The sequence below is a fragment of the Triticum urartu genome, unplaced genomic scaffold (assembly GCF_056163025.1).
Source record: "Triticum urartu cultivar PI428250 unplaced genomic scaffold, HENAU_Tu73 scaffold2, whole genome shotgun sequence".
NCBI classification, from domain to species: domain Eukaryota; kingdom Viridiplantae; phylum Streptophyta; class Magnoliopsida; order Poales; family Poaceae; genus Triticum; species Triticum urartu.
Window position 1 is genome coordinate 6,524,414 of NW_028260368.1, and position 16,774 is coordinate 6,541,187.

At 36.7% G+C, this 16,774-nt stretch overlaps 3 non-coding genes across 3 annotated transcripts; 2 read left to right on the forward strand and 1 right to left on the reverse strand.

Annotated features, from left to right (window-relative positions):
- Window positions 1-6,100: 6,100 nt before the first annotated feature.
- On the forward strand, window positions 6,101-6,187 carry TRNAS-GGA (transfer RNA serine (anticodon GGA)). The gene has a single exon. It is a non-coding gene; the product is annotated as a tRNA-Ser (tRNA).
- A 1,220-nt stretch (window positions 6,188-7,407) lies between these two features.
- TRNAT-UGU (transfer RNA threonine (anticodon UGU)) lies at window positions 7,408-7,480 on the reverse strand. The gene has a single exon. It is a non-coding gene; the product is annotated as a tRNA-Thr (tRNA).
- A 1,667-nt stretch (window positions 7,481-9,147) lies between these two features.
- Window positions 9,148-9,220, forward strand: TRNAF-GAA (transfer RNA phenylalanine (anticodon GAA)). The gene has a single exon. It is a non-coding gene; the product is annotated as a tRNA-Phe (tRNA).
- The last annotated feature ends 7,554 nt before the right edge of the window (window positions 9,221-16,774 follow it).

The window sequence follows — 16,774 nt, forward strand, 5'->3', positions numbered from 1 at the left end:
GATTGAGACGAGATTCCGCGTTTTTGAACCACGAAAGGCTTGGTTTCCATTTGGGTTGTAGATGTAACCAACCCGCTATTAAGGACAGCGTAGAAAGAAATAATAGAAAAAGAGCTCCAGTATAAAGATCCTCATTGGTGCGTAATCCTATTGTATACCACCACTGATAAACTCCAGAATAAGCAATATTCACTGGACCAGCAGCACCTCCTCGAGTAAAGGCTTCCACAGCGGGTTGACCAAAATGAGGATCCCAAATCGCATGAGCAATAGGTCTTACGTGTAAAGGATCCTGTATCCATGATTCAAAATTTCCTTGCCAAGCTACATGAAACAGATTTCCGGACGTCCATAGAAAGATTATTGCTAATTGCCCAAAGTGAGAAGCAAAAATGTTCTGATAAAGACGTTCTTCAGTAATATCATCATGACTTTCGAAATCATGTGCGGTAGCAATACCAAACCAAATACGACGAGTAGTGGGGTCCTGAGCTAAGCCTTGGCTAAACCTGGGAAATCTTAATTCCATAATGCCTTTCAAATCCTCCTAGCCACTATCCTACTGCAATAATTCTCGCTAAGAAGAATGCCCATGTCGTGGCAATTCCACCCAGAAGGTAATGGGTTACTCCTACAGCGCGTCCTTGTATAATGCTCAAGGCTCTAGGCTGAGTAGCAGGAGCAACTTTTAATTTGTTATGAGCCCAAACGATAGATTCAATGAGTTCTTGCCAATAACCACGGCCGCTGAATAAAAACATTAAACTGAAGGCCCAGACAAAATGAGCACCTAAGAAAAAAAGACCATATGCAGATAATGAAGAACCATAAGACTGAATGACTTGCGATGCCTGTGCCCACAAGAAATCTCGAAGCCACCCATTAATCGTAATGGAACTCTGTGCAAAGTTTCCCCCTGTAATATGAGTTACCACCCCTTGATCACTTATAGTACCCCAAACATCCGACTGCATTTTCCAACTGAAATGGAAAATGACTACCGAAATTGCATTGTACATCCAGAATAAACCTAAGAAAACATGATCCCAGGCGGATACTTGACATGTTCCCCCTCGGCCAGGCCCATCGCAAGGAAAGCGAAAACCTAGATTTGCTTTATCGGGTATCAAACGGGAACTCCGAGCAAATAAAACACCTTTCAAAAGTATTAATACAGTCACATGTATGGTAAATGCATGAATGTGATGGACTAAAAAATCTGCGGTTCCTAATGGAATAGGTAACAAAGCCACTTTGCCACCTACTGCTACTAACTCGCCGCCTCCCCACGTTAAGCTAGTACTTGTTGTTGCACCAGGAGCTGTTACGCCAGGCGCAGTAGCATGGATATTTTGTACCCATTGAGCAAAGATAGGTTGTAATTGTATGGCAGTATCCGAAAACATATCTTGTGGACGGCCTAAAGCACTCATGGTATCATTATGAATGTACAAGCCAAAACTGTGAAAACCTAGAAATATACATACCCAGTTAAGGTGGGATATGATTGCATCGCGGTGTCTAAGGACGCGATCTAATAGATCGTTGTATCGAGTAGTTGGATCATAGTCTCTTACCATAAAAATTGCTGCATGTGCAGCAGCACCGACTATTAGAAATCCGCCAATCCACATGTGGTGTGTGAACAAGGAAAGTTGTGTACCATAGTCAGTAGCTAGGTATGGATAGGGAGGCATAGAATACATATGATGAGCTACAACAATGGTTGTAGAGCCTAGCATAGCTAGGTTAAGAGATAATTGAGCATGCCATGACGTTGTTAAGATTTCATAAAGACCCTTATGGCCTTGTCCTGTAAATGGGCCCTTGTGAGCCTCCAAAATATCTTTAAGTCCATGGCCAATACCCCAATTGGTCCTATACATATGACCTGCGATTAGGAAAAGAATAGCAATAGCTAAATGATGGTGCGCAATATCGGTCAGCCAGAGACCACCGGTTACTGGATCTAGTCCTCCGCGAAAAGTCAGAAATTCTGCGTATTTGGACCAATTTAAAGTGAAAAAAGGGGTTGCTCCTTCGGCAAAACTAGGATAAAGTTGAGCCAAAAGGTCCCGATTCAAGATAAATTCATGAGGAAGTGGTATCTCTTTAGGATCCACCCCAGCGTCAAGAAATTGGTTAATTGGTAAAGATACATGAATTTGGTGCCCCGCCCAAGAAAGAGACCCAAGTCCTAATAATCCCGCTAAGTGGTGATTCAACATGGATTCTACATCTTGGAACCAGGCCAATTTGGGAGCGGCTTTGTGATAATGGAACCAACCAGCAAAAAGCATTAACGCTGCAAAAATCAATGCACCAATTGCAGTACAATAGAGTTGTAATTCACTAGTTATTCCAGATGCTCGCCAAAGCTGAAAAAAACCAGAGGTTATTTGGATTCCTCGGAAACCCCCGCCTACATCACCATTCAATATTTCTTGCCCTACTATAGGCCAAACTACCTGAGCACTGGGTCCAATGTGAGTAGGATCACTTAGCCATGCTTCATAATTGGAAAAACGGGCGCCATGAAAGTACATGCCACTCAACCAAAGAAAGATAATGGAAAGTTGCCCGAAATGAGCACTAAAGACTTTTCGAGAAATCTCCTCCAAATCACCAGTATGACTATCGAAATCGTGAGCATCAGCATGTAGGTTCCAGATCCAAGTGGTAGTATCAGGGCCCTTAGCTAGTGTTCTTGAGAAATGGCCGGGTCTGGCCCATTCCTCAAAAGATGTTTTTACAGGATCCCTATCCACAACAATTTTTACTTCTGGTTCCGGCGAACGAATAATCATTAAGTCCTCCTCTTTCCGGACAAGACATACAAAGAGACCCGCCAACTGTCTTTTTAGTGAATCTTTGAAAGATATATATTTTGAAAGATAGATTTTGAAAGATAGATTTTGAAAGATAGATATTGTGATTAGTTCTTTTCTTTACTATCTACCATCCTTCTATTTTTTTTTTAGTTATTCACTGGAGCAATTATATATTGAAGTCAATCCGAGGCAAGTGTTCGGGTCTATTATGACATAAAGATTAGGTGCCTAACGGACATTGTTTATCTTGAAAAACAAATATTTCTCGACGTAAGAAAAAAATCTTTTTTATTTTTAATTTAAGAAACTAGTGTATTTTTTTTGAGGGCATAAGCTCCTATCTATATCTACTTTCCTTGAGCATAATATAGGGTTTTTTATTTGATTCTAAATTCCAAGATAACTCATTAGAATTATTAATAAGATGGTCCTAATATATTAGCAATATTTAGATTGCCCCCTCTTTTTATTCACTTTATTACTTCTATTCTAGACCCTATCCCTATGGTTTATTCTTATGAAATATCATATAAAATAGAAGGTATAAGAAATGGATATAATGAAATTCTTGATTCGATCTTACGACCTAATTTATTTGATTAATGGATCAACAACCAAACCACCCATTTTATGAAAAAGAAGGAGCATGGTCTTATTCAAATTCAAAGCGCTTCGTAATCTTCAACCAGTTCTGTGCTTCAATATAATTTCCCGGAGTAAGCGCTATAGCTTGTTTCCAATATTCAGCAGCTTGATCAAACCAAGCTTCCGCAATTTCCGAATCACCCTGTAGAATGGCCTGTTCTCCTCGGTCGGAATAGGAAGTTCCTTCCCTTAGAACCGTACTTGAGAGTTTCCTACCTCATACGGCTCAGAAATTGCTATCTGAATTTCCCCTATCTTAACTGAATTCGATTTATCAAAAATCGATCCAATTTGTTCTTGGGTTAAGCAGAAGAAATTAATTACCTAAGTTTCAAACCCTAATTTTTATCAATAATCAGTTTGATCTTTTTTCCCACCTTCAGAAGAATGAAGCATAGATAGATATAGAGCCTTCGTTCAAATTTTCTGAGAGGTAACTATCCCGGTTTCATATATGAAATCTCTATAGAATCCTTGAAAAAGACTTTTTTCCATAAGAAAGAAAAAAGAACTTACTATCTTTGGGATCTGATACTACACCGCTGCTTAATCCCTTAGTGGATCGGCTCTATTACATAAGCGGATTCCTAAATTTTGCCCCATATCATGGGATAAGTAAGCAGTTTTTTTTAGTTGTATCGACCCAGTCGCTCACTAATTGATCTTTACGGTGCTTTCTCTATCAATTTGAGAAACTTTATCCATAGAGTAGTAGTATAGGCCATACTTTCTTCGTTTTTTGATTCTCGTGAAGTGTCCTTCCTTCCTACAGCTGATAGGGAAAAATCGTTGTTTTTACGATCCCTATGTAGAAAGCCCTTTTTTTCTAGTATTTACTAGAAAATTTGATCCTCTCTTTTTTTTTTTTCTTTCTATAGTGGAGATAGTCGCACGTAATGACAGATCACGGCCATATTATTAAAAGCTTGCGGTAAGAAGGGGTTTCGTTCTAGTGCCCGGAAATAATATTCCAAAGCCTTTGTATGCTCTCCATTGCTTGTGTGTATAAGGCCTATGTTATAGAGTATATAACTTCGATCATAGGGATCGATTTCTAGTCGCGTAGCTTCATAATAATTTTGCAAAGCTTCCGCATAATTTCCTTCGGATTGAGCCAACATCCGTTACGGTCGTTCATTCTATTCAAAAAATCTCCGTTCCAAAACCGTACATGAGGTTTTCATCTCATACGGCTCCTCCCTTCTGTACATAATAGTACTAAGCGAAATAATCTATAGAATCAAAATAGAATTAGTCCCGTCTCATTATGAACCGAAAGGGGCTGGTATTTTTCCAAGAAATCTCTAGCCAACCTTCCCACAAGAGGTTTTTCTTAACACCAATGAATTCTATTAATGCTAGAGGAAAACGATAGCTCCAATAATTTCTTTGTTCTCAACGCCTCCTATTTAGAGGAATTAGCTACTTCAACGATCTTTGATGGTTATAGGGGTATCCAAAGTACAAACCTGATGGTTGTTTGTTATCCCAACCATTCTTCCCAGCCCTGATACCGATCAGGAAAGGGGTAATTTCTAACAAAGTTTTTCTCTTGTTGATTCCTATTTCTAGGTGTAGTGCTTTTCTCCCCTATGCTGCCTACGGATACTAATAGAGTAGGATTGGCCTGTAATCCATACCATACCATATCCTGTAGGTGTAACCTTTCGCTCAATACTCAAATCTACAATTGAAGTATCTGAAGCCGCATCAATCGAGGATACACGACGGAAGGAATTGTTAGTTCGCCTCACCTTCCCGAAGCGTGGGTTTGTTTGCTTTACAAATTTGGTTCTCTCTATGCCAACCCCCCTCTCTTTTTCGTAAGACTGAGGTATAGGTAGGGCTAAAAAAAAGCAAAAAAAAGAGTCAAATCGCACCATCTCTATAATAAGTAAATGCCTTTTTTTCTCCTGAGGTTGTCGGAATTATTCGCAATAAAATATTGGCTACAATTGAGGAGGTCTTATCAATGAAATTTCCATTTCCACGGGATCTAGGCATAATTCCCAACCCATTCTATATAGAATTGTTTTCATTCCTTCACAAAATAACATAAAAACAAACACATTCGATTCTTATAATTATAAATAGATTGATCCATATGCTCTACTCTAAATCCATATGCTTTAAATGGATAAGAGAGATATGGATTTTCCGCTCAGCTCAAATTGTATCCTTTTCCTTCTGCTTGGACACGAAGAGATATGAAATATTTGACTAAGACTGGATTTCATTCCACTTTCCTATTTCTGAACAACAACTTATGTTATCAACTATTTCGTGTTTTCAAAGTTATTAATTGTCTCATACCCTATTTTTGATTTCGATAGTATGGTGTAGCGTATCTTATGCAAACGGAATTCTAAGGTTTCTTTATTTTATTATGCAATAAGAAGAATTCTTCCATTTTCTTTTTCTTTAGTTGCGGGAAAACCCAAATTAAAACTTTTATTTTATAGCGAGCGCAATTTCTAGTAAAAAATCCTGTATCCTTCCACTTAGATCAAAAGGAATTTTTCCAATAGAACTATGGAACCCCCGAGTGGTTGCGGTTGTACCTGTACTGCAGGAATAAGAAAACTCGCTATTCACTCAGTTTATTTTCCATAATAAGTTATGTAGGAGAGATGGCCGAGCGGTTCAAGGCGTAGCATTGGAACTGCTATGTAGACTTTTGTTTACCGAGGGTTCGAATCCCTCTCTTTCCGTTTTTCTTAATTCATCAACGTTAAGGATCACAATGTATCAAATCAAATAACAATTTTTTCCAGCAATAATATAATATCTTATATTATCTTATTTTGATTTAATAGAAATTAGAAATTCTCTATAGCAAATTACTGTGGTATGTAAAATACACATAGAGGAAAAAAGAAAAAAGGATCCTAATCCTAGGGTTAATCAATTTTAGCTAGTTGATGGGAAAATACAAATTAATGGTAATGGTCTTAGGGCGATTTAGTTCGGGGAAAGGGGAAGGGGAAGAAAATTCTATGAACCTTTCCTTTTTTCGTTAAGTTCAAGTCTGACGAGAGTAATATTCTACAACTAACAACTCATTTATTTTGAGACCGACCCACTTCCTATCTAGGATTTTATTTACTAGTCCTTTATATTCCAACGTGTCAATCGCCAAATGCTTTGGCAATTTCCCCGGGTCCGATGAAGCAATATAATTTTGAACCAGACCTTTTGATCTTTGGTTATCTTTCGTAGTAATAATATCTCGGGGTTTGCAACGAAAACTTGGTATATTGACTATACGACCATTAACTAAAATATGTCTATGGTTGACTAATTGGCGGGCCCCAGGAATGGTTGAAGCCATACCCAATCGAAAAAGGATATTATCCAAACGCATTTCAAGTAATTGTAGTAAAACCTGGCCTGTTGACCTTTTTGCTTTTCCAGCGATATGTACATATCTAAGTAATTGTCGTTCTGTCAGACCATAATGAAAACGCAATTTCTGTTTTTCTTGAAGACGAATACGATATTGCTCCTTTTTCCCAGAATTGAATTTTTTTTTAAGATTACTTCCGGATTTAGGTGTTTTTCTAGTGAGTCCTGGTAAAGCTCCCAGACGGCGTATTTTTTTTAAACGAGGTCCTCGATAACGGGACATGAAGACTCCTTTTTTTATTTTATTGAAATTTCATTTTACACAATTAATTTCATTGTATTTACATTACAGAATACATCGAAATTAAAACTGAATTAAACTACAGGATAAACAGAGTAAAATCAACTAAAGTACCCCAACAAAATGGAATTTCATCAAAATCTTTTTTTTTTGTATATATATTATTTATTTTATTGTTTTGTATCTAGCAAAATTGTAAGGTAAAAAACATAAAAGATCCTGGATTCTCCATTTAATTCGGAAAAAAAGAGATTCTTGTTCGTAGAACATCGATAGAGAAAAAAAAGCCGACTATCGGATTTGAACCGATGACCCTCGCATTACAAATGCGATGCTCTAACCTCTGAGCTAAGTGGGCTTACATAACGGAAATAGTGTAACAAATAGAAATAGGTATAGTATAGGAAATCCGTAAAATCTCAGATATTAGTTATTAATCTTAGCTATTAACTAGTTCTAAATTTGAAGTTATACTTATAAAAATAAAAAAATACTAAAACTTCTTAAAGATAAAGTTAGCTTGATATGCTTAACTATAGGATATTAAAAAATAAAATTATAGAATTTATTGGTATTTTCATTCGATCATTATAGACTTTATTATTTGTTAATAATTTGAGGATTAATATTTCACTAAGGGGAACATAGAGTCAGAGTAAATAAAATTGCTAATTCTGATTAGAAAAAAAGAATAAATATCAAGCGTTATAGTATAATTTTGAATACTATAAAAAAGTAAGACGGGAGGTGGGGGAGATAAAAACTTTTGGATATATTGATTCGGATTGAATTGCAAATACATCAAGGATAGAATCAATTCAATTCTGAATTGCAATAAGCAAGCGAGGTCTCTCAAATAGAGTCGAACTGAACTGCTAGACTACGTTGAGTGATGAACTCAATGATTCAAAAAAAAAACTAAGAGATGGATGAAATTACACAAGGAATCCTGGTCTCAAAGAAGAGGGAAATGGGGATATGGCGAAATCGGTAGACGCTACGGACTTGATTGTATTGAGCCTTGGTATGGAAACCTGCTAAGTGGTAACTTCCAAATTCAGAGAAACCCTGGAATTAAAAAAGGGCAATCCTGAGCCAAATCCGTGTTTTGAGAAAACAAGGGGTTCTCGAACTAGAATACAAAGGAAAAGGATAGGTGCAGAGACTCAATGGAAGCTGTTCTAACGAATCGAGTTAATTACGTTGTGTTGTTAGTGGAATTCCTTCTAGTTCTAAATTAGAGAAAGAGGGGTTTTATACCTTATACATTTAATAAACACGTATAGATACTGACATAGCAAACGATTAATCACAGAACTCATATTATATTCTAATTATAATATAGGTTCTTTATCTTTTTTAAAAATGAAATTAGAAATGATAATGATTATGAAATAAAAAACTCATATCATAATTTTTTTTTTTCATTATTGTGAATCCACTCCAATCGAATATTGAATAATCAAATTCTTCAATTAAAATTCAAAGTTTTCGAGATCTTTAAAAAAGTGGATTAATCGGACGAGGACAAAGAGAGAGTCCCATTCTACATGTCAATACTGACAACAATGAAATTTCTAGTAAAAGGAAAATCCGTCGACTTTATAAGTTGTGAGGGTTCAAGTCCCTCTATCCCCAAATCCTCTTTTATTCCCTAACTATACTATATTATTATTATTTATCCTCTTTTTTTTTTTCTTTTTATCAATGCACTTTTTTTTCTTTTTATCAATGCAATGGGTTTAAGATTCATTAGCTTTCTCATTCTACTCTTTCACAAAGGAATGCGAAGAGAACTCAATGGATCTTATCCTATTCATTGAATAGATTTCTTTTTTATTAGAGTATCGGCAAGAAATCTTGGTTATTCACTCTATTTTTAAGTTTTATTTAAGTAAACCATGCACAATGCATAGGACTACCCCCCCCATTTTCAAATTTAAAATTTGAAATACTTTAATTAATTTTTAGTCCTTTTAATTGACATAGATACAAATACTCTACTAGGATGATGCACAAGAAAAGGTCAGGATAGCTCAGTTGGTAGAGCAGAGGACTGAAAATCCTCGTGTCACCAGTTCAAATCTGGTTCCTGGCAGAGAAAAAAAAAAAAAAGATCCACCGAATAGGTATTGATCCAAATACCTCGAGATGGATTGTGATACATATTCATTAATAATATTTATTCATCTAAGTGGATAAATCTATAATATAAATATAGAGGCACTTCTTTTTCTTTTTAAAGAAGTTTTAAAATATATCTTTTCTTTATGATAAAGAAGGGGGTGAGATTCCCCTTTATTTTTTTGCGTTTCTTAATTTTGTATTCCGCTATTCCGACGAATATTTTTTTAGTCTTGCTTATCTTTATCTTATCTTATTTTCCTAGTTGTGCTAAGTAATGTGCGCGGTACAAAGTTCCTGGTAGAGAACTTCTTTGAGTCATCCTATTTTTCTGTTCATATGAAGGAAATTAATATGCGATTTTCAAAATAGGGGAATCCAAATGAAACCCTTTTTTTGCTCAGTCTATCTGGAATGCTTTTGTATAATTAGGAATTAATTATAAATAGGTATTCCGTTTCATCTAGGAAAAGAACCTAAAAATATTCCTTGACTTGAATAAAATCTGGAGTTGTGTTGTATAAGTGAGCATGAATTTCTTATCATTCAATGAGCATCTTGTATTTCATAAAAATTGGGGGTTATATAATCCTTACGTAAGGGCCAGCCTATCCAACTTTCAGGCATTAGGATACGTTTAAGGCGCGGATGATTATCATAAGAGATTCCCACCATATCATAAGATTCGCGTTCTTGAAAATCGGCACTTCTCCAAATCCAGAAGACAGACGGAATTCTAGGATTATCCTTTTGGGCAAAGACTTTTATGCAGACTTCTTCTGGATTATCTATACCATATTGTATTCTCGTAAGATGATACACGCTAGCTAAAGATCCACCGGGTGCTACATCATAAGCACATTGGGAGCGTAAATAATTGTAACCATATACATATAAAATGACAGCAATGGAATCCCAATCCCCTGCTTTTATTTGTAAAGTCTCTATTCCTCGGTGATCAAAGCCCAAAGATCTATGAACCACCTCATGTTTGACTAGCCAATTAGATAACCAACCCTGCTGCATTGTCTTCATCTCTCCCTCTTTGTATAAATATTTCACATTTCGGATGCAAGTTTGAAAGATTGCCCTGCTTTTTATTTTTCTACACAAAAGAGCCCCTCTCCTAATTCACTAATTTGTAGGAAGGTACTGAACTTTTGGATTTGAAAAAAGTTTCAGAAGATATATCTAATGTAGATGGTGATTGATAGAGCAATTCTTGCTCATAAGTTCCTGTATGAGTACTGCGCCTAACATAAAGCTTGTGACTGGTAGTAAAACATCTATTTTTATTTTGAGATAGAGTTTGATCCTCAACTATTTCTCGCGATATCTTCTTACGAAGTTTTGTTAGGGCATCTATAACTGCCTCCGGTTTAGGTGGGCAGCCCGGCAAGTAGACATCCACAGGAATTAACTTATCAACTCCCCGAACAGTACTATAGGAATCCGTACTGAACATTCCCCCTGTAATAGTACAGGCTCCCATAGCAATGACGTATTTTGGTTCAGGCATTTGCTCGTATAATCTCACTAAAGAGGGAGCCATTTTCATTGTTACCGTACCGGCTGTTAAAATTAGGTCTGCTTGCCTAGGACTTGATCTTGGTACCAATCCATAACGATCAAAGTCGAATCGTGAGCCTATTAATGAAGCAAATTCAATGAAACAACAACTGGTACCGTATAGAAGGGGCCATAAACTGGAGAGTCTTGACCAATTCGAAAGATCATTTGGTGTAGTTGAAATAACAGAATTGGAACTTGTTTGGTCAAGTAAGGGAAACTCAATCAAATTCATAACTGTCTCAATAGAATCTTTTCCTTCTTTTTTTTTGTCTAAATATTCAGTTAAGACCATTCCAAGGCTCCTTTTCGCCATGCATAAACTAAACCAACAACTAAGATAAGCACGAAAATCAAAGCTTCGATAAAAACGGATACACCCAATACGTCGAAACTCATTGCCCAAGGGTATAGAAAGACGGTTTCCACATCAAAAACAACAAAAACGAGCGCAAACATATAATAGCGTATTCGGAATTGTACCCAAGCCCCCTCCCATGGGTTCTATACCCGATTCATAACTAGAAAGCTTCTCTGGTCCTTCACTAACCGGGGCTAAAAGTCCTGAAATCGAAAATGCCAAAATAGGAATAAGGCTTGCTATTATTAGAAATGTCCAAAAAATATCATATTCGTGAAGCAGAAACATAATGTACTCCCATTAATGTGGAATAGGCGGAACTTAAATTAGTCAATTCAATTCAGCATTGTCAATTTCAGATCCAGAACTTCTCTCTTTTCCTCGGTGAAACAGAATCTTTTTTGTTCAAACAAAAGCGCTTAGTTTAAGTTTAGCCTTTGTTTCCTCTGTGCTGCATCTTCTTTAAAGATTCATCCAATGGAATCCCAACTCCCTTTCTTTTGGATTTCCATTCTATTTAGATATGGTGTATGTAGATCTAATTCTTATATAAGAAAACTTTCTCGTTTCACTTTGTCTCGCTTTCTCTAGAATCTCTAGAAAAAAGAATAGCTCTATCCTTTATTTAATATTTAATAATAAAATAATAAGAGACTATTAAATAAAAATGAGAATACTACTAAATTAGAACCTAATTAAGATAGTAGGACTAATCTATGCAGTATAATTAATGAGAAGTAATACTATAAAATAAAAATAAAGAACTCTATTTCAGAACTATGAGACAGAATATTCTGTTTTCTTATTTACTCTTTACTTTATTTTTTCTATTTAAAGTTGATCAATTTACATAATGTATCTATAAACAAAGTAATAAATATACTTAAAACAAAGTAGGAATTCGCAAAATGGATAAAATCATTGCAGTTATTATAGGGAAGTCTAGAGATATCCTATTTGAAGGAGGACGGGATTCAAATCAGGGAAAGGATCCTTTCTTCTATTGATTTGATAGAAATTCGTTTTTCTTTTCCTGTCTGTATGATTTTGATTTTCGATGAATGAGCCTTTGGTAATGCTTTTATCTCTATTCTATGTCGCAGGCGCCTATCCAGTCTATAAACAAATACTAATGAGAAAATGAAAACTATACTAAACTAAAGAAAACATAGGATAGAGATCCTAAAATCTAAAAAAGGGCATATTAGGGCTATACGGATTCGAACCGTAGACCTTCTCGGTAAAACAGATCAAACGGATTATTATCGAAATGATTTGAACTGTTTCAAAGACCCAACATGCATTTTTTTGCATTGGGCTCTTTCATAAACTGATTTAAAGATCAGTTAGTCCACCATAGTTTTTCTTTACGGAAAGATAATGAGATGGCTCCCTGTGCTCTGATTGATTTTTTGTATTATGATCTATCTAGGAGCAATACCAAAGTGTTTCAAAAGGAGGATTACCTTGACTTAGGTCTGCCTCCGGTCTAAATTAAATCAACCTAAGTGAAATGGAGTCTCTATCGTTCCACTGCAAGAGTTAACTATGAGACTTCATACACCTTAAAGTTCATAGAACGAAAAGAAGTTTTTTGGAGGCCCTTATCCTCATTACGCCTAGCATTTAGTGGGCTGGATATTTACCTTATCAACTAGCAAATCCATAAGGGTTCTATTTGATTAGGCACCTGAATTGGCACCTGAATCGGACTGAACCGACTGTTTGTCAGGCTACTGTTTCTCCTATTCTCTCGAATCTATGAAGTAAGACATTGATTTTGCAATAAGATCGATTATGTTCATTGCATAATAAGCTCCTTTGAAAAGCATTGGCGCACGTGTAAACGAGTTGCTCTACCGAACTGAGCTATAGCCCTTATCAGAGATATCTTAACATATAGATAATTTCTTGTCAAGATGAATATTTTCTAATGCCAGAGGATACCCCTTTGATCTGTATCTGTTTAGTATTTAGTTTAGTATTTAGTATATAACAGACCAATAACAGAGCGGTATTGCTTAGAAAAGGGATTCAATATATAATCGATCGAAGTAATGGGTCTTCCTTTGTGGTGATAAATTGCCTACTTAACTCAGTGGTTAGAGTATTGCTTTCATACGGCGGGAGTCATTGGTTCAAATCCAATAGTAGGTAAGTAGGTAGAAAAATTACTAGATAGCATTGGACTTACTTCGCTTCGCTATCTAATAACTTTTTCTACCCCTCTTCCCTTTTTCTTTGTATCAACTATAAACCACTGGATTGTCTTCAATTGGATGGGGGAATCCAATTGACAGCCTCGATTCGTATCCTAGCTCGTCTGAGAGCGAGCTTCGCTACAACCAAATCTTTCGTACCCTCAGCTTTACTCAAGTTAGCTTCGGCTATTTCAAGTGCCTTTTGAGCTTCTTCCGGATCAATATCACTACCCAGTTCCGCATCATTTCCTAAAATGATGATCTCATTATTAACTATTCTCGCAAAACCGCTCCACAGAATCGCTGTTAACCATTGGTCGTTGAGGAGGCGTATTCTCAAAGGACCCATATCTACTGCTGTGTTAATGGGGGCGTGGTTTGGTAATACGCCAATTTGGCCACTATTAGTGGATAAAATGATTTCTTTCACTTCACAATCCCAAATAATTCGCTTAGGAGTCAGTACATAAAGATTTAATTTCATTTCTTCGATTTGTTCTCCTCTTCTAAGGTTATAGCTTTCGTGCTAGCTTCATCGATGTTACCCACCAAATAAAAAGCCTGTTCAGGTAGGCCGTCTAATTCTCCGGAAAGGATTAGTTGAAATCCCCTAATAGTTTCCGCAAGAGCAACATACTTTCCTGGAGAACCAGTAAAAACTTCTGCCACAAAGAACGGTTGTGATAAGAAACGCTCAATTTTTCTTGCTCTTGCTACAGTTAAACGATCCTCTTCCGATAATTCATCCAAGCCAAGAATTGCGATAATGTCCTGAAGTTCTTTGTAACGTTGTAAAGTTTCCTTAACTCTTTGCGCAGTTTCATAATGTTCGTTGCCAACGATCCGAGGCTGTAACATAGTCGAGGTTGAATCTAAAGGATCTACTGCTGGATAAATACCCTTGGAAGCTAATCCTCTGGAAAGTACGGTAGTAGCATCCAAATGTGCAAATGTTGTGGCAGGGGCAGGGTCGGTCAAATCGTCTGCAGGTACATAAACTGCTTGAATCGAAGTTATAGATCCCTTTTTAGTAGAAGCAATTCTTTCTTGCAAAGAACCCATTTCTGTACTAAGAGTAGGTTGATAACCCACTGCGGAGGGCATTCTCCCTAATAAAGCGGATACCTCTGATCCTGCTTGAACAAAACGAAAGATATTATCGATAAATAAAAGCACGTCTTGCTTATTAACATCTCGGAAATATTCCGCCATAGTTAGGGCAGTTAAACCAACTCTCATACGAGCTCCCGGTGGTTCATTCATTTGGCCATAGACTAGAGCTACCTTTGATTCCTCAATATTTTTTTCATTAATTACTCCGGATTCCTTCATTTCCATATAAAGATCATTTCCTTCACGAGTCCGTTCCCCTACTCCACCGAATACGGATACGCCCCCCATGAGCTTTAGCAATGTTATTGATTAATTCCATGATCAGTACTGTTTTACCTACTCCAGCCCCCCCAAATAGTCCTATTTTTCCTCCACGTCGATAAGGAGCTAAAAGATCGACGACCTTAATACCTGTTTCAAAGATGGATAATTTCGTATCTAACTCGATAAAGGCAGGCGCAGATCTATGAATAGGGAACGTTGCACTACTATCTACAGGACCCAAATTGTCAACAGGCTCCCCAAGAACGTTGAAAATTCGTCCGAGAGTAGCTCCACCGACCGGAACACTGAGAGGAGCTCCCGTGTCAATCACTTCCATTCCTCTCATCAACCCGTCCGTAGCACTCATAGCTACAGCTCTAACTCGATTATTTCCTAATAATTGTTGTACCTCACAAGTCACATTAATTTGCTTATCGGCAGTGTCTCTACTCTGGACTACCAAAGCGTTATAAATATAAGGTAACTTGCCTGGGGGAAAAGTGACATCCAGCACGGGTCCAATAATTTGATCGATACGACCTGTACTTTTTTCTTCAATTGTGGAAACCCCGGGAGGAGAAGTAGTAGGATTGGTTCTCATAATTATCACATAATTAAAAAAAAGGAATTTGTCGAAATTTTTCTTTTTTTATTGTTGAATAATGCCAAATCAAATCAAAAAAAATCCAAAAGTAAAAAGGAAATGAATTAGTTAATTCAATAAGAGAGAAAAGGGGACCAGGACTTGATTTCGTTGCCCAAGCGAATCCCATTCAATCGTTTACTCATGGAATGAGTCCATTGGAAAGTTCAATCAATCTTTTTTTTCATATACATTTTGCCTTTTGTGGAGGATCTGTGCCTACTCTACTTTCCTATCTAGGACTTCGATATACAAAATATATACTACTGTGAAGCATAGATTGCTGTCAACAAAGAATTTTATTAGTATTTAGTTAGGTATTTGCATTCAAAATAAGAAAAGAGAACTATTAAGAACTTGTAAAATAAGGATTAGGAATTAATTTGGGTTGCGCTATATCTATCAAAGAGTATACAATAATTATGGATTTGGTAAATCAAATCCATGGTTTAATAACGAACCGTGTTAACTTACCATAACAACAACTCAATTCCTATCGAATTCCTATATTGGAATTCCTATAGGATAGAACATACACAGGGTGTACGCATTATATATGAATGAAACATATTCATTAACCTAAGCATGCCCTCAATTTTCTTTAATGAGTTGATATTATATTAATTGAATATCCTTTTTGTTTTACGAGATTTTTGCTAAAGTTTCATTTACGCCTAATTAACATCGAGTAGACCCTGTTATTGTGAGAATTCTTAATTCAAGAGTTATAGGGAGGGACTTATGTCACCACAAACAGAAACTAAAGCAGGTGTTGGATTTCAAGCTGGTGTTAAAGATTATAAATTGACTTACTACACCCCAGAGTATGAAACTAAGGATACTGATATCTTGGCAGCATTCCGAGTAAGTCCTCAGCCTGGGGTTCCGCCCGAAGAAGCAGGGGCTGCAGTAGCTGCCGAATCTTCTACTGGTACATGGACAACTGTTTGGACTGATGGACTTACCAGTCTTGATCGTTACAAAGGACGATGCTATCACATCGAGCCTGTTGCTGGGGAAGACAACCAATGGATCTGTTATGTAGCTTATCCATTAGACCTATTTGAAGAGGGTTCCGTTACTAACATGTTTACTTCCATTGTAGGTAACGTATTTGGTTTCAAAGCCCTACGTGCTCTACGTTTGGAGGATCTACGAATTCCCCCTACTTATTCAAAAACTTTCCAAGGCCCGCCTCATGGTATCCAAGTTGAAAGAGATAAGTTGAACAAGTACGGTCGTCCTTTATTGGGATGTACTATTAAACCAAAATTGGGATTATCCGCAAAAAATTATGGTAGAGCGTGTTATGAGTGTCTACGTGGTGGACTTGATTTTACCAAAGATGATGAAAACGTAAACTCACAACCATTTATG